The sequence below is a fragment of the Bactrocera dorsalis genome, chromosome 5 (assembly GCF_023373825.1).
Source record: "Bactrocera dorsalis isolate Fly_Bdor chromosome 5, ASM2337382v1, whole genome shotgun sequence".
Classification (NCBI taxonomy): domain Eukaryota; kingdom Metazoa; phylum Arthropoda; class Insecta; order Diptera; family Tephritidae; genus Bactrocera; species Bactrocera dorsalis.
The window spans coordinates 3,880,161-3,904,863 of record NC_064307.1 but is presented as its reverse complement, the minus strand read 5'-3'; the positions used below and the strand labels follow the sequence as shown (position 1 = coordinate 3,904,863).

The 24,703-nt window shown below is 35.4% G+C and overlaps 1 protein-coding gene across 5 annotated transcripts in view; it reads right to left on the bottom strand.

The window, feature by feature from the left end:
• Positions 1 to 9,437, bottom strand: part of LOC105232812 (putative uncharacterized protein DDB_G0286901) — a 118,873-nt gene extending 109,436 nt beyond the window's left edge. Inside the window, exons 1-2 of one of the 5 annotated variants that reach the window (XM_049458073.1) lie at positions 9,291 to 9,437; positions 5,317 to 6,574 (exon numbers count right to left, since the gene is read on the bottom strand). The gene's annotated coding sequence lies outside the window, so the exon portion shown is untranslated. Of the gene's footprint in view, positions 1 to 5,316; positions 6,575 to 9,055; positions 9,208 to 9,244 lie in introns of those variants that run through there. The other 4 variants (XM_049458076.1, XM_049458072.1, XM_049458075.1 and 1 more) reach the window with 4 other exon arrangements.
• Between the last annotated feature and the right edge of the window lie 15,266 nt (positions 9,438 to 24,703).

Sequence of the window (24,703 nt, the reverse complement as noted above, 5' to 3'; positions counted from 1 at the left end):
AAGGCACTGTGAAAAACTATGGCTTGAAAGTGGTATTCTTGGTTACATAGCTGCAGAAGATTAGCCATCTATAAGTGCTGATTTGGATCTATTGGACTACAGTATGTAATTAGAGTTGGAGAACGTGGCCTATCAAATATACCATAGAAACAGAGAGCTACGAATAATGTTTGGTTCCAGAAGATTCGTAAATACCAACACAAGCTGTGCGTGCTGCTATTGAATAATGCTCTATCTTTCATATTTTATAGCGCTAATAAAACTCTAACAAATAATATTTTGCAGAGGAATATTTGTAGGATTTCCAAACCTTATATAGTAGATAGTAGATTATTTTATTAGAAGAAAAAAGTATACGAAACCTCAGATGTGAGAATTTCACAAAATCGATAGTAGTTACCTTACCATAGACTCATTTTTAAAATTCTTAATAGATTTAATTGACCGGAATCATATATTTGACAATTTTAATCACAACGCTTTGGTTCCATGGGAATACAAAGCGTGAAGTAAATGCCATACGCTTTAATAAAGCAAGTGTGTAAAACACCGAAAAGAAGAACACCGGAAGACCTGCAGCAGATCAAAGCAAGGTGGCTGAAAGTAGAAGGGAATGAGTATGCCCTAAGGGCATATATAGAGGAATTTCGACGAGCTATGAATAATGAAGAGAACACACACACATAGAAAGGAGAATGGCGAGATTCATGTTTTGAGCAAGGAAATTAAATTCACTGCAATATATACATACATATGTTCCTTGCATAGACGATATAAAACAGGTTAGCATGATACTTATATAATGGTTTACATAAGCCGGAGGCAAGAAATACTCACACAAGCACACCTTTTCGAAAACATTATTGCGCTCAGATTAAAAAAGTAATTACACAAATATATGTTTTATTAACGCAAGAGTTCATTTGAACATAGTTTTCCTGGTAATACACACAACACACCCACACATACACACATAACCACACATATTATTCTCTGCTTATTTAGCAACACAAGCAGCAAACAAATGAAATGCTGAATTTTTCCTTCCAATTAAAAGCGGCAACCGCAGCTGTATGCTGAGAAAGTTTTTCGAAAACCACGCAGAAAGCAAAAGTAAAAAACAAAAACAGTCCTCAACATGTGTTGCACGTAGTCGCACATTGCCCCACTGCGCTGGCGTTGCTTTGGCAAAATAGTTTTTGGGGAATTTGCTATTAGTTTAGCAGCGAAGGGGAGTAAACATACCGAAAAGAGAGAAGTTCAAAACAAACATCGAATTAAAAAGCAAAGCGAGCCAACTGTCGACTAAGCACAATTTGTCATGAACTCAAGCACATAGAAAGCGAGCGCGTAGCTCACTTTGAGCTTGAGCTTGAGCGCAGCAAGCAAGCAAAAAGTGTAGTGAGATAAAGGGGCGTCCAAGTGACAGTGGGGAGTTGATTGTGCCGGGTATGCCTTGATGTAATTATTTATTTCATAATTTACTTTTTATCTTTTGGTTTTCAAAATGGTTTTGGACAGTTTGTTGGCCGCAGGGCTCACAGGTAATTAAATATTTGCTTTGAAAAATTATGGTTTTTCAACTGGACACCTCGGTGTGGCTGAAATTCTAACCAGAGTTGAACGCCTTTTATGAAAAAATGTTACACTATTTTACAAAGTAAATAAACAATTACTTTAGAGTGGTTATTTAGTTGTGTAGGAAGGTTAAGCTGCAAACTAAATAAATTTTATACGATATACGATACACAATAATCTAGTGGTAGTTGATATTGGCATTATTGAACTTGTGGCTATGATCTTGTGGCATTACCTACCATAATACCAAAATTTGCGATGGTTATGTTAAGTCATTTATATAATGAGATTTAACAGAGAAGATTTCTCAAAAGTTAAATTAAAAAAATAGATGGATCAATATTTCCAGGCATTGAAATCTAGATCAGCTGTTTCAAACTGAGGAAATTCAAAAACTCTTATTTGAGGTAGTCACGACCCAAATCGGTAAGCAATAACAAAGCGGGGTTTCATACCACTCCTACATCAAATGGAACATAAAAGATAATAATGAGAGAAGTAAATGCAAATTATCCCTCAGTTCTAAGATTTAGGTTTATTGGCGAGCTGATGTTGTAGCACAGCAAAGCCAACTCATCTTAGCGTTGCATGTAAAAGCAGATTCTACTATGAAAACTTTCAAATCTGTTAGAAATATCAGTCAGAACTTATTTTATTTAAATCGACTGGTTTTTTGAACCATAGGCACTCACCCTGTCATAAGTTAGATTAAATCAGCCAGACAAATATCTTATTGAATTTCTTTAAAATTTTTATATTATATATTTACATATTTACAAAAAGTTAATGCCGTGAATTTACTCCGTATCTGGTGGGGCACGCGTTAAATAAAATTCTCTGCCTCAAGCGCTCATATGAATTTCCAAAGAAATCCATATTATACTCACAAATCCACGTAGGTGTAATCTAAGAGCAATTATATCACTAAATGTGTCCGCAGCTCAAGCAGCTGCAGCAGAAAAACACGCCAGCGGCCAACAAAACTTCTGAGCACATGAACACTCATACGATACCACCACACATGCAGTTGTATTGGCTTATGTGCGTGTGAGCACAAAGCATTTAAATGTGAACAAAAAATGTGAAACAATGCAATGGAAAGCGGAGCTGGCACGCCTGTGCACCACTCCAAAGCACACAAAGCGTAAAATGTCTAGTAAAGAAAAGTGGGTCCTTGAGCGAGAAATTTCGTCAAACCGCAGGCAAACAAGTGTGGGAGCGATGGTATAACATTTTGTCAACACACCAAAGAACACATTAGGTTACGAGGAAAAAACTGAGAGTGCAAGCAAGCATTTCTTTGTGTGTTTATAAGTATTTATGTATGTCTTGGCGTGTAAGCCGGATATGTGCTGTAAAAAGCGTTAGCTTCAGGGCATTGGTGAAACTGACGAAATTTTATACATTTTCGTATGTTTATAAGGACTTCGACTGCGGTACATATACCAGGATAGCTCTTAAGTGCTTGTAGGTCTTTGCGCCTTCCACTTACATGTTACGTAATTCGTTGCCGCAAAGCAAATTTAGACACATTAACTTTATAAAAAAAAAGTCAAGCGGGAGAATCCGGCAATTATTTCTCACAAATATTTGTATGAGTATGTATACTTAAATATGTATAACTGTAAAATATCATTATAATATTGTAAACATATTTCTTCAATATCTGTCTCCTTATATGTACATACTTATATACATACATACATATGCATACACACATATCCTCCTCAAATCGTTCCTTTGCTTCAATTAAAATGTAAGGCACACATACACATGTCTGTGTATTTACGAAAACCGAGCTTTTGCTGCCGCATACGCAGTGGTGTACCGCAGTTCTGTTCCATACTTCGCCGTAGCTTTTTGGTTTTATGAAGCACCGCAAATGGGGTCACGCTCATTTTATTTACGTTATTTTTGTACATTAATAATTTCATACTTGAACTCTTGGTGGAGTTATGTTCTTTTCACGTCAATTTATCAAAGCTAAAGTTGTTACGTATTAAATATCAAATTTAAACATTTCAAAATTATTTTTAATGAGTGCGATGAAAACGTAAAAGCAAATTGTGTATATTTTTCAATATGTTTTTAGCTATAGAAATTTAATATTTACTTTGAATGTGTATTTCTTAAAACTTTTTATCACATGGGGATTGACGAAACTTGTCAGTGGTATGCCTTTGGCGCATATATAATTTTAAGAGAGACTTTTATTACTGTTTGTTATCATATTACAAATAAAAGTATATAAAAAAGTGGTAATATTTGGAAATTAACTTAATTAAGAAGAAAAAATGCAATTGATATGTCTTATTTTATTATTAAAAGTTAGATAACTCGAATATAAATCTTGTGGGTTGTCTACCATCGAATTTATTTACAGGTGCCAAATGGTGCATTGTGCGTTGAAATATTTCTTTCCAGTTTCGGTCCTTAAAACAAGTGGGTAGCTTTTATAAATGTTCGAGAATATTTAATGACGACGTAATAGGGCACTGCACGCTGCTGTTAGAATGAATAAAATTTTCATACTCGTTTTATGGGGGCTATGGGCGGTATTGGTTTTACAAATTTTTGGCGCGCGAGTAAGTTGTCATCATAAAATCATTGTCCTCGAATTTTGAGCTCACAGATTGGCCTATATGTGCAGTAAAAGATCAACCAAATACGAGTACACTAAGGTTCACATATTTGGTGCATGGGCCATGAAAACATTTTTTCTTCTTCGACAAATTTTGGGCAGTATTTGGGCAAAGTTTGCTTCTGATAACATCATTGATGTCTGATTTGTGTACAGCAAAGAGAAGGAATCAGATGGAAATTAAAAGTTTGTTATATGGGAAGAAGGCGATTTTCGAATTTTCACGGGACTATTTGGGTAACCTGACACACCAAGTTTGATTGCAATTCCTGAAAAGACTTTATTTCAGCAAATTTATTTGAGTTAGCTTTAACGCTTTAGAATATGTATCATATACATTTAATCCTTTAGGTGGCAGGGCCACCCTCACATTAAAAGAATATTGGTCCACAGATGCTTCTGACACCGTAACTGATCGCCAGGTGGACTTCCGGAAAAAGGTGTGCGGCTGTGAGAACCAAAACTTTTCTGCGAAATTTATCTTAAATCCGAAAACCAAAAAATTTTGTTGTTACCATAGATGAATACATATAATGATAGAAGGACTAGCCAAAATTTTATTTTTGAAAAAAATGGCGGCTTTTCAAAAAAAAAATTTTTGAAAAGTTTATTGCTTAGAAAATCGAAATTAACATCAGAAAATGTATTTCTTCGAACATTATTTGACAAAAGTTCTAAGGAGGTTGTGTTAAAATTTCGAGTCGATCACTTCGGCCGTTTCGGAGAAATTTTCCCCATCATCGCTATAAACAACGGCTCGAGAAAACTGAGTTTAATATTTTGGGATCCAATTGCACTAAGTAAAAATTCATGTAAATACGCTTACAGATATATCTCCTAAACTATTTGCTGGATCAACTTCAATTTTTTTGAAAATATTTTTAAATATACATATAAGTACACTCTATATACCTATATACAGAAAATGATAATTTTTTTGAAATTCACAAGTGGATATAGCCTCTTATCAAACCTCATCATCATTTTGGAATACAATAAAAGTAATTTTAAATTGCTTCAATATTTGTTCGTCACATTTATAATTTCCCGCATAAACAAAATTAATAAAAAATTAAACAAATGCTTGTGCTACTTACATATGTATCTTCCAGCTGGTCTCTTTTTGCGAAACTAAAAACTTTGACACTGATTACAGCTGAGCAACATTTGTGGATTTTTATTTTTGCACTTTTCTCACAGTGTTCATGCACATTTTCATTCACAACAGTTTTTGTTTTTGTAATTTGTATTTTCGATATTTTTTGTTTTTGTGTTTACTTTTTGTTGCTTTTCCCGGCACTTTGTTTCTGTGATTCACAACTTTTCCGAAATGTCACAAACTATTCGATAATTACAACAGCAGCAATAGTACGCGGGTCGCGCGCACCGAACATGAAAATTCGATAAACACCAACACACACACACGTGCAGGCGCTGGCTGCTGTGTTAAGCCATTTTTAATTGTGAGCGGCGGCCAACAAAATAAGCGCGCGAAAAGTGAAAATCCGCAGCCGGACCATTTATTAACGGTTTGCGCTCGTGCTGTTGTGACTTTCAGCTTTTATAAATTTTATTTCCCGGAAATTAAAATTTTTTTATTGTATTTAATATGATTTTGTTTGTGTAATTTTTATTTGCGCGCTTTTACTGCGGAGAGCGGAACTTTTTACTTCTTGCAGCTTTGCGGATTTTATTCTTTTATCGCTTTACTTTTGCATTGTATATATGATATATATATGTATATATATATACATATAGGTCTTTTCCATTATTTACGTGCCATTAAAAGCCGCTGCTTTCTGTCACTTAACTCAGCTGCTCTGTCGCTGTCGAAGGATTAACACGCCTAGTGGGCGGCCGCGGCGCCGGAGCGTGACTCCTGCAACTCTGACTGGCTGTCGTTGTGTGCGTGTGTTTTATGTCTCTGCAGCTTTTGCTTTATTTTTCTTTGCTTACGTACACTCCTTCGTGTTTTTACACTCACATCCAACTCTGCATTTGTGTTTGTTTTTGCCTTAAAACTTTTTTATTTGTATTTTTAATGTAGTTGAGTTTTTACGAGCGTGTGCGTCCCCGAAAACACTTTATTGACGCCGGTTTTAAAGTTTTATTTTGTATGTGCACTTTTTTGTTGTTTTTATATTATTCTTTATTTTGCACATTTACTTCCTGTGCGTCGTGTTCATAAAAAGGCTTTTATGCAAATATTCAATTGCCGAGCGCTAATAGAATTAAATACGGTAGGTGTGTGCCTCCCGCGGGTATTACGAACTTAACGCTTAAGTAGTTTCTTTCATTTTTTATTGCAGTTTTTAACTCATTATTTGCAGACTTGCATTTAGTTAGTTTTTATCACTGCAAGAATATGAAATTTTAATTGTTAGTGCATTTTAGCTTGTTTTCCATTTATTAAGAAGAAGAATTTTTTTTAATAACTGATGAACACCAGAAAGCAAAATATAAATGCACTTTGTGCTTTTATAGAAAATACGGTATAACGTCTTTCCGATCTAAAAGGCATCAGATTTAGGTATTTTCTACTACTATGATTAGACCTATTAACGATTTTTTACAAAATGATGTATATAATTTTGGTAAAATGAAGTTAAAAAAAATATATTATAGAACAACTAAACACTTATTTTTTATTTTTTTTTAATCTTTTATTACAATTATTCAAAGTGGAAACTTCCCATCTTATAGTTTATCTCCTCGTCTTCGTTTAAATTTCGTGATTGAAGCCTACTTTTAGGCCAACCATATACAATATAACACGCTTTATTGTTACATGCATAGTATACATTTGTCGGTACTTCTTAAAAGGTTAATCAATAACCCCAAAGCGATTTTACTCTGAAATTTTATATTGATTAAGAAACGGCTAAGCGACGGCTATTAAGGGGCTAAAAAGTGGTAGTAGTACTAATAATATATTTTCAAATCATTTGTCCTCTTGAATCTACAATGTATTGAAATTATAATTTTTGGGAGTAAAGAAATCAGGACAAAGATTTGAGCTCAAGGTCTTCTACCATTCGCAATCAGTTTTAAGCGCCATAAAAATCTTAACATGTTTGTGCTGAACCAATAGCTTCGATGTATTTTTTGGACTCAGTTCAGATTATATTTGATGTTGAAGTGTCTTCAAAATAAGTTTAAGGTAATAAAAATTCAAATGATATAAAAATTTAGATGCGCATGCATAGCTACCATGATTCGTAGAGTTACTAAGCTGTGGTTATAAGTTTATTGATTCTCTGGCTTATATTTAATATCGTATTTACTACGATATACAAATCTTTTATTATAAAAATTACGTGTCACGTTGTTTGTCCGCGATGGACTCCTAAACTACTGAACCGATTTAAAGAAAATTTAGCACACTGTGTCCAGTCCATAAATAAAAAAAGCTCTAATAAATGGACGCTCTATTAAGTGGACATCACCATTAACCAACGTTTTCGCATTTATTCGTAAATAAAATTTTTACTATATTCAATAGTTTTTTATATGAATAATAATATAAAATGTTTCCCACAGCAACGCGTGGCCGGATGCACTAGTAATATTATAAATTTATCTAAAAATGCAATGTGACTTTTAAAATACCGGAAATTAGTTCGAAACTCAAGAAAAATTTCTAAAATTACTTTCTAAGTTTTTCTCTTTGAATTAAGTTATTATTCGCCTAAGTCATCACCAAACTCCATGTCAAATTTTTTGTTTAAAATTTAAAATTAGGAGTAACATATTATTTTATATTATAATTTTTCTTTGCACACAAATTCATTACTGTAAACAATAAAAAAATACAATGCTTTCCTACAGGAAAAAAAATTATAACGTGATGCAGCCCATGGCGTATGAGTAACGTTGAATTTTATTTTCCATTAGGGATTACATTCAACAATTCCTCATTGAATATGTGATAACTTACTTTTCTTTTCAAATCTGTCAAGAGTTATTGACTCTACTCATACTTAAATGTTCGAGGTCAAAATATTCTCAAATCGAAAGAAGCAGAATAACTTAAGGTACTGATATAACTAGAAGGTGTTTGCAAATATTTAAACTTAGAGGTGAAATTGCAAAGATTCCAACTTAATAATTTAGCTTTAAGTAAATGTTTTGCACTATAAATCATTTGAGAAACAAATTGAATGAACATATTTGGACTATTTATTTAAAGGAATTGTAGAAAAGTGAGTTTAGTCAACCTCAGCCAGGACTGGGCACCTTTTCAGGGGCAACTCAGCGATTCAGTTTTTCTGTGATTTCCAAATTCCAATTTACTGATAATTTTGAGCGCGAAAGATATATATGTGCACCCATAAGACTCTTTCTGTCTTTAAATCTATTTAATTCTGCAATGTAATTTCATAAATTAGCTAGCCCATCACAAAAAATGTTGTTTTCCACACACGCTTTCTACTTTCATCTACGCAGCGAAGCAAATAAGCGCACCTACATTCTAATGCAAAACGGAATACTTAATTTGTTATGTGCGCATATTACTGCTCCAATTTGCATATGCAGCCCACTTGTGTCCATTTAATGTGCAGGACCCCGTATGCTAATAGTCCTACGCGGCACACGCGCTGCTCAGTCTACGTTGTCCATCTGCCCCCACGCGCGCACTCACACGCCACATAAACACACACACTGCTTGCAGTAAGACCGCACGTGGTGCTGACTGTGTGCGCTTGTCAAGAGGCGCTCGCGTACAGATTCCTACGCGTGTAACTGCACTTGGGTGTATTATATTTAATACGCGAGTGTAGTGGCTGGCGCGTATAGGCCAATTAACCTAATTCCTTACAAAAACGTTTTTATTACCAACTGCATTTTATGGCACTAAATATATGAGCAACTCGTCTGCTTTAAAATATTTAATGTTGTAATCGCAATTTAAGTTTTGTCAAAAGATTTAAATAATTTTATTTTATTTTTATTATTTGTTCACCTAAAATCTGTTTTCGTTTTTACATTTGATTTTTTTGGTTTTGTTTTATTATCATTTTATACTTTGCTTAACACACGCCACAAGCTTCAAGCTACATTAAGTGTTTACCACACTATGCTGGTTTTTTAGCTTTGACTAGCAATTTTCCCGTTAGAACTTCCTTACCGCACGATGGTCGAAACAAAACTGAATTCGCATTCATTTGCCGTGCCACAAACCTGCCACATGCCGTTTCGAAAGCGTTGTCTTTTGCCGCCAATATAAGCCAGTCGTGCCATGCCGAGTCGTTGATGTTTTGCGTTTGCCGCGCATGCGCCAAGCTTCTTACAAATTTGTTGAATGAAAAGCTTTCTTTTCGCATGGCGCTTCACTGTAGTCCGAAATGCTTTCGGAGTTGTTGCGTCAATGGTTGAATGCGCTCTTAATTTTTGGAATTTTGTAATTCTCTTCAGAAGATTTGTTGATTAGTCAAATCATCATTAGGCTTGAATTTTGTTTATAAATGTTGACACTTGTTGAAAATTTTAAATTAAAATTATAAAAATTTATATTCAAAATTTTACGAAAATAGTTGCCACCTGCTTAAAACAATATTGAAAATAAATTAATATAAAAAAATTAATATCTTTAAGCTTTCCTTGGTTGAAAATAAAAAAGTCCGATTTTCGATTATCAACCCTGTCATAAACTAACTTATATTCTTGGATCTAATTTAAAAAATATTGCCACCTTTTTTAATTTTTTTATACAACTTAATTGCCAAAATATATTAAATTTTAAGATCTCGCAATCATAAAATACATTTACATCTTTGCACTTTTTTATAAGTGTTGCCACTTGATGAAAATTTTATTTTCAAATAAATAAATAAAACTTTTTTAATATCTTGATGTGGCTTAAAACTAAAGAAATTAAAATTTACATTCAAAATTTTTCTTTAAAAAAATTCTGTTTAAAAAAAATTTAAATAAATTAATAAAACATATGTAATATCTTGATATGGTATCAAAAAAGAGCTAACTGTGGTTGGTTGTGTTTATTTGATATTTATTTTTTCCTTCCCCCAAACCTTACTTAAATTCACTCTATTAATTTATCTATGCACAACTACACATTACTACTATGTCTTGCCTGCCTCTCAATTCTACCAATTGATCCCTTCAATAATCCATTAAGCTCATTATGGCACTTTCTTTGTCATTTCCGTTTTACCAAAACAACAGCGGAAATAATAACATCACAGTTACCCATCTATCACTGCTGCGGTTAACATTGCTTACGCTCGACACTCGTCACTTTCCCATCTCCTTTGAAGCACTTTTTCTTTAGATATTTCAACGCTTTAGTGACTTATCTATCTTGTTGGTTTTTACCTCTTCGGGCACTTGACGAGAACTTAAGGATACTGCTGTTGTCCCTCAAGCACCCACAATAAAACACACATGCAATCTCATATATGTGCATGAATCACAATTCGGTTCCCAGTTGAGCTTTTCGTCTGGTAAGCCTTTTAATAAACTAACAATGTGTTGCTCATTTCACTTCTTTATTTTTATTTCACCGTTTCCAATCTCATGAGAAATCTGATAAAATGTCATTGAAGTGAGCTAATGCAGGCAATAAAATCAAATTGAGTCGGTCATCCATTTAGCACATGAGTGTCCGAGAAGTAAACAATTTAGGGTTAAGTGTTCTATTTTGAAGTCGTTAAAATAGAATTGTTGTCTCGAGGAAATTGTAATATATGTATATCGACATGTAGGTAAAGGTTAGTAAATATTTACAAAGCATTGTAAAAGTAGTTTCATCCTCTTAACGATTCGCGAATTCTATTGTTGAGATAGAGCGGCGTAATAACAAAGTAATATTAACAGCATTGCGTCATTTTGATTGTGTTTAGATATATATTTAACAATTTATACTTACACTTGGTGCTTGGCCAGCTATTTCTTTCATTCCTGGCGTGCGTTTGACTCTATGTAAGTTTATAGCTCTTGTCTGTTGAAGGCCAGAGAACATTCTCTCGACAGATCTGGTACCAGCAAATCTACCATGTTGCCATAAACAAATGCATATCTGTACTTCTTAGCATAAGAGTGCCACCGATGCAATATAACTGTGCAATCCCGCTAAAGGGATATCAAATATGCTCTTTGTGGCTAAACCGCATTATCGTACAACTACTATGAAATTACCATCAAAAGGTTGCTTATGGTAAGTGATAGACACATACACACACGTACCTAACCTACTAATACATACATACTGCGTAAGTGAGAACCTGCCCACACGGCATCGTTTTGTGACGAGTCAACATTTTTTTGCATCTAAGCACAGCAAAGGTACTCGTAACATAGCCACTGAGGTTGGCTAAACGGATAAACCACGCTTAATTAGAGTTGCATTTGATATTTTCTGAAGTGGCCGCAGCATTAAGAAAACACACGAAGTACTTACTGGCTTTGAGCTCAAAAAGCTTGCTGCCTTTGCGGTGTTCGGTTATTAACGCTGCATTAATTAACGAGTCCGTCTATGCGTTTGGTAAAAAGGAAATATGTGTGGCCGAATACGGCAAAGGAAAGGGGTGATATGCATAAAGTGTCAATTTACCATTGAAATTTAAAAAAGCAAATTTATCAAAACCGGAATGTTGTATCCTTCAAATGTAATGATTTATATTAATTTCTATTTAAAATTTTATGAAAAATTTAAGAAATCATAATTGATAAATTGAAAATTTTAAGAAAATGATGAGCACTAAATTCGCCTCATACCGAAGTTAAACACCCTCGCTAATAATAGGCATCAAAGTTCAAATTACAACCTAATAATAAAATAAACTTTGAATTGCTTTGTTATAAATTACTATTATTGTCTTCAAAATAAGCTCTTTAGCCAGTATAAGCATGTCAATGCCGAAAACGACTTCCCACTCCCTTGTTATAAGCCTAGGATGAGATGGCCTTCAGTGCCTTCGACTCAGTTTGGAATTTTCGGTTTAGACTTTTTTGACGCCATATTCATATACCCCTGGTCTCGTCATTAGTAATTACGCGGTTAATTAATGTTTAGCATTGACACGCTTTATATCCAAAACATTACCCAAAAGTGTAGCCAAAACTTTACCCAACAGATTACCCAAATGTGTTGAGTCCATCCACTGTTTCTTTAATTTTTTCGATGTTAGCATAGGTGGATGAACGACTCGAATGCCGCAAGTTTTCGATGACTTCAAACCTACTCTAAATGCTTTGTGTAGTCAAATATCTACGAGGTGTGTTTTAAAAAGTATCGCGAATCGTAACTGACAGTTTTCTTTGATTGCAGGGACGTGGTGCATCATGAGTTCTTGCCACAGGGAAGAACGATCAATAAGGAATATTACCTGCAAGTTATGTGCAATTTGCGCGAAGCAATCCGCCAGAAACGCCCGGATTTGTGGAAGAACAAAAATTGGCTTTTGCACCACGATAACGCCCCTACTCACACATCGTTGCTTGTGCGCGACTTTTTGGCCAAAAACAACACACTAAAGATGCCGCAGCTACCGTATTCCCCAGATCTGGAGCCCTGTGACTTTTTCTTGTTCCCTAAACTGAAGAGGCTCATGAAAGGACGACGTTACGCTTCTCTTGACGAGATAAAGACGGCATCGAAGGTGGAGCTGAAGAAGATAAAAAAAATGATTTTTTGAAGTGCTTCGAAGATTGGAAAAACCGCTGGCACAAGTGTATAATCATGGGGACTACTTTGAAGGGGACAAAATAGATATTCATAAATAAAAAAATAATTTTTGAAAAAACACAGAATTCGCGATACTTTTTGAACACACCTCGTATGTTCGTTTAAAAAAAAAAAACGCCCGAAAACACTTCTGCAACATTTTTAACGATTCCGTAGCCCGAATGTCTTTGAAAACACTAAATTTCCATGATTTCATTTCTTTTGTACAATCTTGATCAAATTTATTCCAATATTAGTAGTTTTTATTTCCAGAGTTAAGGAAATGGAATGTTACCGTTCAATTTGATTGAGCTAAGAGATACTTTCATTTCATTAAATATAGTTAGGTTAAATTTTCAATACTTTTCATACCAAATATTCACCATATTTACCTCAAACTGTGCGACTATTTGCGCCAAATATGAGATCAGAGCCTGAAACTGCATATAACCATTCGCAAAACCAATACTAAGTATCGGAGAATGCATTAAGTTATTCCACAGTTCACGCTAATCCCCAAATTTTTACTCCATTGTAGGGATAAAAGTCCCGCCGAGTAAAAGAAAGAGAACATCCTTGTCTAACAAGGTACAAAACATAAAAATGGAGCTCTCTTTAACTAATTACTACTCGCTGGAGGGAAAGCATGTAAATACACTTCGTAGCTTGATTCAAATTAAATTTAAATTTGGAATATTTTAATTACAAATTTCTTGCAGCGCTGCAGCAAATGACGAGACCGTTGAGAGTACGCTGACGAAACCGCGAAATGATACTTTTAATGTAAGCACATGTACATAGTTATGTGTGCTTATACATTTTCTGGTATACGAGTATATACATAAGTATGTAGTTCACAAGAAAAGCGTGCAAAAGCAGGAAGGGCCAACTTCCGAGCTTTTTGGAAAGCAGCAGAAAGTATTGAATATAATGCACAGAGCAGCTCATTCTATTTGTTAGCCACACACAGCGCCCACATGGCAAAGAACAGCAATACCGTTAGCTGCCTAATTGGCATGAGCCGACGACCGTTTGCATGCCGGGTGATCGACGACCAACTTAGTTGCTTTTAATCTCAACAAAATTGATATTTTAATTGGGTTTTCCGGCTTGCATATTTCGAATATTTTTGCTGCGACGAACAACGGCAAGCATTTACATATATACAAATATATATAAGTGTGTGTGTATATGGGCAAATACGTTAACATTTTGGCACCCCCGTTCTGCTCATAATGCTGTAGGGCAGTGATTTTACAATTCAATTAAAAGGCCTTTTTATGCGGCAAATATTTAAGCGCAGCTTTCTCGTTATTTGTTTGGCGATTAATTATGAATTTTTGCACAAAACCAAATATTTCATTAACATTTTCACAAAATTTATTTTTATAATAATTTGTGCTATTTAGAGCCGGTGGCAACGAATAACTTTGAAATAAAGGCAATCAAAAACTGTTTGCCCCAAAAAGTATACTTTAACTGCTGTTTGCACACAGTTACGTCTGAAAGCGGTAAAACATGTTTATTGCATGCTTAAATAGCTAATGTTTGTGTTGAATTAAGAATAACATTACAACAACAATTAGAAAAGAAAAAATAATGTTCTTAACCGTTCAATAACAAAATATCACTTTAGGGACCCATTTAGCTTCAGTGACTAAGCGTTAACTGCTTAAGACATTTTAATTGCATAATTTAAGGCGTTGCTGTGTCTACCTTGCAAGTGTGGGTGTGTGTCGCTCTCGCCTATTTGCCTAAATTTCGTTTTATTACGCCGCATTTATTATTTTACCCAAGCCAGCGTTCAATTTATTTATTAGTGCCCTGACAAACATTTCGGCCGGCAATTGACCCCCGCCGCACGGTCACCCTCATAAAGGTGTCATAATAAATATAAATAAAATCATTGCAGTGTGTTTGCGTAAGTTTGAATTACCTTTCAGTCTTTTATCTTCATTCACAATTCCCTCCCCAACTGGTGTTCCCTGCCATCGAATATGCTTTTTTAGGCCTAGTCGGGTTGTGTCGGCCACTTTGGTTACTTAAGCTTGCACAAGTGGCATAAACTTCATTACAATGCCACTGTTTACTACAACAAACCCGAGGGTATGCTGTACACAATCACCTTTCGTTCAGGACTTCATGGTAAGTGCGGCGGGTCTACGTATTTCCCATTGGCCGCTGATGATGATGATGGTGATAGGTCGTTTACTGATAGCGTAAAATAGCCTGTAAAATGTGCTGAGTCACTTAGGCATACAAATTTGCTATGCAGCTAACAGTTGTGTGCAGGTAAACAAGCCGAGACTAGCAGACCAGCAGCCCATCTTGGCCGCCCACATCAATTCCCATTTGACTATGCCGGTAAGGTTAGTTGTATCTGAAACTATGTATGTCTATTGAATGCCTTTGCGGCACAGCTGTGTACAGTTGTCTATTGTGGTCATGGCTACAAGTGTGTCTGTCCGCTCTTATACGTCAAGTTATGCTGGTTATTCTGTCTAAAATTATTGATGCGAAATATTGCTGGCTCATCGTTGCTAAGGTAGTCACGCTGGGATTGCTTAGCTTTGCTTTTATCTAGGAATTTTTCGGCTTATTGGCAAACTGTTCTCATGTGGCATGATTTTTCTTTTCATATAGTCTTATGAGTTCCCATATGGTTTGTCTTATTTTCGGCAGATTGGGTATCCGACGCGTATGCGTGTAAATAGGTTAGGCCTAGAACAATAGATGTAGTTGGATATGAAAATAGTTCATCCGCTGCAACCTGTACGCTTAATGACGCTCAATTAATTATATTTTTATTTCAATAATTTTACATTTCCTTTATAAAAAAGATTAAATGCCATATCCGCTGTCTTTGATAATCTCAATCAATTAACGTTGTATTGAAATCTTATAGATAATGGAGAACAAATGCTCTCTCCGCCTTTGTTGTACCAATACCAATACCAATACCAATACAAATACCAATACCAATATCAATACCAATACTAATACTAATACTAATACTAATACTAATACTAATACTAATACTAATACTAATACTAATACTAATACTAATACTAATACTAATACTAATACCAATACCAATACCAATACCAATACCAATGCCAATTCCAGTACCACTACCAATGCCAACATCAATGCCAATATCAATAGGTACTAATACCCAGGACCAAGAAAATACCAATTTAGATGTCGTAAATTTTACTACCGAATACCTAAAGTAATGTCAAGAAATCTTCTCGTGCTTAATTCTCACACCCCCTCTTTATACAGCTGAACAAAATCGCGAATGTCTTTCCTCAAATATTACTTACTTTCGAAATCAGTGATCAATACTTTGCGTAAGTAAGTAAGTACATGCAAACAGGAGAATTGGGAGCACCTTCAATTTATTTGCATTCCTTTTTTACCGCACACTTTTTGTGTTGAAAGGAGGCTTTGACCGCATCCCAGGAGTGCTATAAATTTATGCAAATTCTGTAGGCAAATGACTCAGCTGTACCGTTAACACACACCTGTAAACACACATGTTTGTAGATGAGAAGAGTTCTAGCGCCATGTATGTGTATGTTTGTGTGCCTGTGAAAACCATAAAAGACTTGGGTAACTGATTTCTCTAAACCGTTAAGTGCGTTTAACAGTATTTTCTGCCAACCCATGACTTAAGTGACAATTTTATGTCTCCTCAATACAAAATAATATGCCTAAGTGGCGAGAGATCTAGCAGGAGCTTTCACATCATAAAACACTCTATCTTCTAAAGAGAGTTAAGGTGTAAATCTTTCGCTTAAATCGCGTGTTTATCCAAATAATCTCTCATTAATGCCTAACATAAAGTAAATTTTCGACGAATATAATAAAGTTCCATAAAAAACTATGCAACTAGGCGACGCACCGAAGAAGTTAGTGGAAGAAATAAATTTCTGCTTGCGCCAACGCTTATAAATTGTTATTAACTTTTTAGCATAAATTCGAGTTTATTATTTCCGTTAGAGTTGGAGAAGGTAAACTTTAGCGGTATCTAAAGAAGTGTGAACATATATTTTTGTATATACATATGTGTGAGTGTGTTTGGATTTGAGCATATCACATGACCACACACGGATATGGTTTGCAGGCGGAGGGAATGGCTGGAAAGCCACGAACATACGTGATTTAATTTCAGACATACGCAAGCCAAGCAAACACTTGTACACATACAAACACACACATAGACACATGCACTTAGTTGATGGCAGCAAAGTCCCACGCACCTAACGGTAAGAGAAATAGCACGTGAACACAGGAGAGTGTGTGCAGACGATAGTCTTCGCCAACGTATCTCACTCACCGAACGCTGACGCACCGCATCAGCAAATAGACCGGCGCAAGCACCTGCACCCACATACGTAAACTCATCTAAATGCATACCCTCATAAGCATACATCTGAGCGTGTGTGTGCTACATTATGTGCCACACATAAGTTATGCAGACACTTACTAGGCAACAAATTTATATGCCAACAATTGTGAGTATCTTATGCTGGCATCTTGATATTCTACGGTTATACGAGTACGCCGCTACGCAGCTCAACTATTTTTAAAGCTTTCGCTTCTTCGTTTCCGGTGCTGCCAACTCAACGCTACCGCTTGCAGCCTGCTTCTTGCCACAGCAGCGAGTGCGCGGTTGCTTTTCACATTTCAACCTAACAGTTGCCTTGCGAATTGGGCATATCGGTGGCGCTGGCTGCTGTTGTTGTTCTTGTTGCATGAATTGTTGTTGACTGGTTGTTTGGGTTATACGCTCCGTTGCTTCCCCATTCACTTGTTTGTTTGAGACCAGGTAAAACCACGCTGTCATCACTAGATCCGATTATGTTGATTATGCAATAAATAAATTAAAGTGTAAGCATACGTAAAGCAATACACAGGCATATTTGGTTGCATGTGTGTGTGCGTGCGTAAGTGAAGTAGCTGAAAGCATAAATGTATATTTTCCATGAATAAAGTTCCGGAATCTCATTGCCAGCAGAAAGTCCAAGGCATGCATTATGTCGTTCTAAGAGGAGGGTGGAGCACAAGACAAGCATGCTATGTATGTATGTATAAATAGATCGCATCGAGCACAAGAATTGCCTTTTATTGCCGTGAGGGAATATGAGACATACATTTGAATATTATATTATTTTATTTCTTAAGTTTTTTTTTAATTTTTAAATTAAATTTATTATTATACCTTTATTTATTATTATACCTTAATAGCTACACAGTGTATATTTATATAATATCTCCTAAAAAGCGATATAAAATAACCCTCGTTCAAACGATTCGATTTTCTCTAAAAAAGTGATATGCATGTGTGCCGTATCTCAGGCGGTCGCACTTTTGCCATCATTAGAGTCATTGCGCTCCCGGGTTGTAACCAATTTAAGCCTAAGCAATTCAGTGGATTTGGTAAAAAATTTTATTATTTTCCACTCCAGCTACTCGATGTCTCTTAAGTTGGAGTTCTGGGAGCCATGGAATATGTGCCTTCTTGTTCGGCTGAAGATTGGACATTCGCATAGATAATGTGCCAGCGGCTCATTATCCTTCTCAAATAGTCTGTATGCCATGGAATCCTCTTTTCCCATTTTCTTAAAGTGGTATCTTAAGAGTAGGTACCCTGTTATGACTCCTACGATATTAAGAAGTATGAGCTTTTTGGTCTGTCTACCTTCAATACTATCCCTAAGTAACTTTTTGGTATGCTTTTGTTATTTTTTTCCAAAACATGTGATGTTCATCTAGGATTCATTGCTTCAAACATCCCTTAAACGAACTGAATGGCATGGACAGCTTAGTGGAATTGTATCATCAGCTGCCTCCAAGCGGACTAACTTTAATGCTTTTTCATTTCCTTTTAATTTTATATGACCGGGTACGCAGATGATATAAACCAAGTTACCTGATAAAAGTCTAGTCAGACAAAAGTCTGTCTGCTTGCATAACTTAAAGCAACGAGACTTACTATTGGCGCTACGAATAGCCTTAATTTCCGCTTTACTATCTGCTAGAATGTTTATGGACTTGCTGGTTAGAGCAGGAACCCACTTGGCATCTTCTGTTACACCTACAATATCTACCTGAAGGACTGTATTATAGTCATTTAGTTTGAAACTGTCTTCTGTGTATGGAATACTACAGAATAAGTCCACTCCTGTTCCTGCTTCACCCTTTTATCCGTCAGTGAATTTTTAGATAAAAATGTCGATTATAGAACCATTGGTCCAATCTTCTATACCAAGAAAAGAAAAAGATGTATAAAGATCCTCGTGGGGTTCCTTTACCAGTACCAAGTTGATTCGAGTTCATTAACATGGTCGGATATGATACCGTGCTCATTGGAAATACTCGAAAATTGCTACAGTTATCGGATATGAAAAAATTCTTCGGCTATTGCTTTACGAAAATTTCGTTAAGATATCTCGTCAAATGAAAAAAAATTTCGATCGATAACTCAAAAACTGAAGGACTTGTTCGCGTATATACAGACAGACGGACAGACAAATGAACATGGATAAATCGACTTAGCTCGTCACGATGATCAGTTCGATATATGTATATTTTATAGGGTCTTCGAAGTCACTCGATTAGGCACTTTTAAGCGCCTCAAAGAGGATTTCATTTTAGTACACAAGGGATTCGTATTAAAAATTTCAATGACCTCATCCTCAATAAATAAAATATCTTGAGGAATAAAAAGCAATAATGGTCATTAGTAAAATACTCACAGACCTCAGGAAAGCATTAATATATTAAATTATTAAAGTAGCGTCACTTTTTTGAGTAAAGGTCTTTGCTAAAGCGGTCACGCTTGTCGAAAACACATACAGAAGCACAAAAAACAAACTCACACATACTAAGACAATGCAAATATTTTAATACAAATACAGCTTAGAAGCTTTAGAGGGAAACATTTTAAAACGCAAAGGGCAAAGTGCGCAAAAAGCATGTATAAACAAGCTTAAATATCAAAAAGGAAAAAGAAACTAACACCGAAAGTATGGCGAACCGAAAAATGTCAGCAGAAAATTGCTTAATGCCCAATGACTGATCCTCTTTTCTAGCAATTTGGTAGAATGTAAAGGATAAGTGATACAAGTATATACATACAAATATAAATATAAACAAATAAGTATTTGAAAAATGTATACGAGTATGTGCATACAAACATACGCAGTTGGTTATGATTTGGAAAAAGGCAAACATGCAGCAACTGCCTTGTCATAAGAAATTTTATGTGTGTGTGTTCATGCTGAAGTGTAAGCAATGACAGCATGAAGTGAAAAACTCAAAAAGTGATTGCTCTCCGCTAACATATTTACACATCTGCGCACATACATACATACATGCACACATGAGAAGAGAAGCTGCAACGAAAGACATTACTTTTAAATAGCACGTATACGCCGGGGTGTCTACTTGTGGTGTGGCCAGTGTTAGCCAAAACAAAGCGAGCGTGCACATAATATTTGTATTGGATTACTAAAAGCCAAAATAGAATAGCAGTTAGCAAAAGCTATCGCACACAGTCATGCGAACGCAAGCACAAGAGTCTTCCAGCAAAATAATATGCAGCGCATGCTACAAAAAAAGGTTAAACTTGAAACCTTTATTTTTTGCTTTCTCTCGTCGCAAAAAAGGTCATCGTCTGCACAAGCGCGTGTGAATGTATGTGTGCAAAGGGCGAGACCGTTGGTTTTTGACAACCTCACGACTGACAAATATTTGTATACATTAGAGCGCTGTCAGCTTTTTTTTATTTTCGACCATTTTGTTGTTGCGCTTCTAATGCCACATATTGTTTTCAAGTGACAGACAACAGTTGGCCTTTTCACTACACACGCACACACTGCACACTTGCGCTGCTTTGGACACTTTTCTGCGCTCCGCCAACTTTTGACTAGCCTTTCGCCATTTTGAAATGTTTTATTTGCTTTTCTTGCGCTTTTTTCGCTTTTGTTTTTACTTTTGTGGAAAATAGGTGGTTCACTTCATCTGTCCGCATTAATGTTTGGCATTTGCTTAAGGTTAATGGCTGTCAGAAACTTTTTGGCAGCGCTGTCACTTGTGCTTGGTTGTGTGTGTATGTAAGTTTACCATACGCAAATCAACCGCTAACTATTTGACATGACAAGTTGGCCGTCAGTCGCCGGTTATTTGATGGGCTGTCTTTTTTGTCAGCTAGCTGTCAGCTTTAATGCCTGACTCATTTTATTTTAATATTCATTTTGCATTTTTATTTTCATCGATCGACCACGTTCGCTTGGAAATTTGGTCTTTCCTCTCACTCACATCCTTTAAAGAAAAAAGTAATGTCAACTTAATGTCAACTCAATAGTCTTATTATATAACTATGTAATATGAAGATTTGTGAAATGTTTTATTTCAAAATTTAAGAGAGAAGTCGAAAATAATGCATCCGTTGAACAGGTATAGGCTAAAGAAAAAAGATCAAAGTATCGTGAAGCCCATTGAAAATGAAATATAAAATATAAAAAAGTAAAGGAAAAGTATTTTACAGTAAATCTGATATCGGTAAGAGGAAAACGTTTTTTTTTTTGTTTGCAAGAAACGGTGTAGCTTAATTTCCGTCATAACTACGAGTCGTAGAGAAAAAAGTTGTATGGAAAAGTTGTAGGTAATAAAAAGAACTAAAACTTTCGTATTAACACCATTTCAAGTTTTTGGATTTTCTGGTTTTCATTTTGTACAAAAACAATTGTTTGATGACATTTGTGGCGAACTTACCTTCTTATGAGCCAGACACAATGTATTTTTTTACATATGTATATGTATATATAATATTAAGGAGGAATCTGAATTCGCATTAAATCATTTCGCATTTCTATTTCATCTAGCTATTATTTCGTAGAAGCAGCTGTTTAGTGTGGTCTTTTTCGCACTTTCAAAAAAAAAAGTTTGTAAGGGTGAAGCAAAACTTCCATGTCTCTGATTTTCGAACAGTTTTTAATTCGTTTTGCGACATGAAGTCGAGCGTTGATTGATGACGTAAATTTTCGCTTCGTGCCATGAGCCGCGTTTCCCATTAAGTATTTCCTTCAGATGCGACCAAATACAGAGCTTTACCTTAGCGTCACGGAGTTGATTTGATTTTGCTGTTCGGCTTGCTTTGGCATGTGATTTTGAGTTCTCGAAATACAAGGCGTTTGACTTAAAAAAAACAGAACAAATGGTTTTTTCGGCAAAATCAATTTATTTTATTTAAAATAGTCTCCCTCTGCTTCAATAAAGCTTTTTGCACGGTCCAAAAGCATGTCGAACGAGTGTTTTAGCTCGTTAGCCGTTAGGGCCGCCAGTATGCCGGTGCAAGCCTTTTGAATGGCCTCTACGTCTGCGTAATGTTCTACTTTCATGGGCAAATGCATTTTTTCGAAAAAGATAAAGTCGCGCGGTGCCATATCAGGTGAATACGGGGAATGGTTGATGGTTAAAATCTGCTTTTTGATCGGTCACAAGCGTCGATCGATGAGACGGTGCATTATCATGCAACAAACGCCAACTTTCATCATCGCGATATTCGGGCCGAACACGTCGAAAATGTTCGGTCAAAATGCGATAAATCGATGTTTTGGAGATGTTCAATTCTATTTCCATGAATTTTAATTTTCATTTCGGCTGATTTTTGATGAATTCATGCAAAGTTTCGATGGAATTTCCAGTGATCGGGGATTTTGATTGGCCCACATGTTGATCGTCATTTATGTCTTCGCGACCACTTTGAAAACGTTGAAACCACTCGTGCACTCTGCTACGGGATAGGCAATCGTCCCTATAAACTTGTTTCATCAATTGAAATGTTTCAGAAAAAGTTTTACCAATTTAAAACAAAATTTAATTTTGGCTCTTTGTTCGAAGCTCATTTTAGTACCGATAACACAAACATGCTGACACTTAAAACGCAATAAGTTCACTTCAAATTAAGGAAATGACATGAAATTCTCACTGGACAATTGATAAGGATTGCAGATTCTAACGCAATAGTCGACATATAGATGGCGCTACGAGGGGCGCTAGATCTTGTTTACTTTGGAATACCCCTAGTAGATAAATTTTTCATGTTACCAGTCGCAGTTTATTACAAACACGTCTTCATTAAGCGTTTAAGCGCAAATAGCACGAATATACCTAATACCATGAAAAAAGTCCTCTTTGGGGTGTAGAATGAAGTGATGTGCCTAGAGAAAAGCAAATTAATTTTCAGCGTAAGCTGATCTTTAAGAGCTACATAACTATATAGGACAAAGATTATATTCTCTTCACTGCTTCGCACACCAATTTGCTACCTGATTACTCAGAAAAAGTGTGATGTATAATATATATTTCGGTTTCATATATATAAATATCAAAGATTTGTTACCATTTACGTTGGAAATGGCCTGACAAGGAACCTATATTGATTAAAATTTTTATAACTTCTTGTCTTCCACTTGAGCCCTTTCTAAGATCTGGTTCACTCCAATCAAAGGCAAAGTATGATTTTCAGAGGCACTCCATTACCAAGTTCGCTATACAAGGGAACTTATGAAGAAGTAGAACTCAGTAACTTAATTACTCTTATAGACATTCACTCAAAATATTGTATATGTAATCAGAACTGCGTGCTATTAAATATAATACCTTACCAGACTACCCAAAACATGCAAGGCCAAAACAATAAATAACTCATAAATAAAAAGTGTTATTTTTAAATAATTGTCACACAAACAAACTTAAAAAAACGTTTAGTTTTTACAGCAATATTGAATAAAAGCTCCGCTTCTCTATTAAAATAGGTTTTTAAGCGAATTATCAATTTTTTATTATTGCTAAATATTTATTATATTTAATATTATTATTCATTATTTGCTGTTCAGTGGTCAACGATTAATCGGATTTTGAGTTTAAGTTCAACAAGCGTGTAATATTTGTAAGCCTCATAATTTTTTTCGAATAATTGAAAATGAATTCTAATTTGAAAAAATATTTAAAAATAATAAATAACGTTTTTTGAATATTAAGGCAAAAGGTAAATATTTTGCCGAATTTTCATGTACGCAGTCATTAAAGAATTACACAAAATGTCCCACTTTTTAAAACGAAAAAAATAAAAATAAACTTTTTGCCGGACATAAAAACAGAAGCATATAGCATAACGAATTCACCGCTAATGGAGACGCAGTATTAGCATTGACACCAGAAGCAATACCCACCGTAATAATAAACACATCACCTATGCACACACATATATATCATTTATGCAATACACACACACACATGCATTTGCTTATTTAGCTTCAACTGAGAGGCATTATTTTGACATAGTGTTTGGCAGTGCTCAAGTAAATAAACTCAAAGCACACACACCCACACATATACATATGTGTGTAAATAAGGCACTGTAAATGAAAACTCAACTAGCATTTAAATATATTTTTTGCTTTTGTTGTGCTTTTTTCTGCCACTCACATCCCTTAGCGTTTCCCTTGCTTTATTTATCAAGTTCTTTCGCTTTGCTAAAATGCTACTGTTTTTCTACTGCACACACGCACACAATGACACTTTGCATGCAAATGTCCGTCACACATCACTTAAAGCTCGTAAATAATTTGAGTGCGCGCGGCAGGTTGGCGAGTGCGGGGTGTGGCCGCCGCAGGGAGTGTTTACGTGTGGGACATTAAATGTCAGGTGGCAATACGTCATTTGCTGTTGATGCCATCGGTAAACCGCAATGATGTAAATAGTGCATCGGTGGCAATGAACAG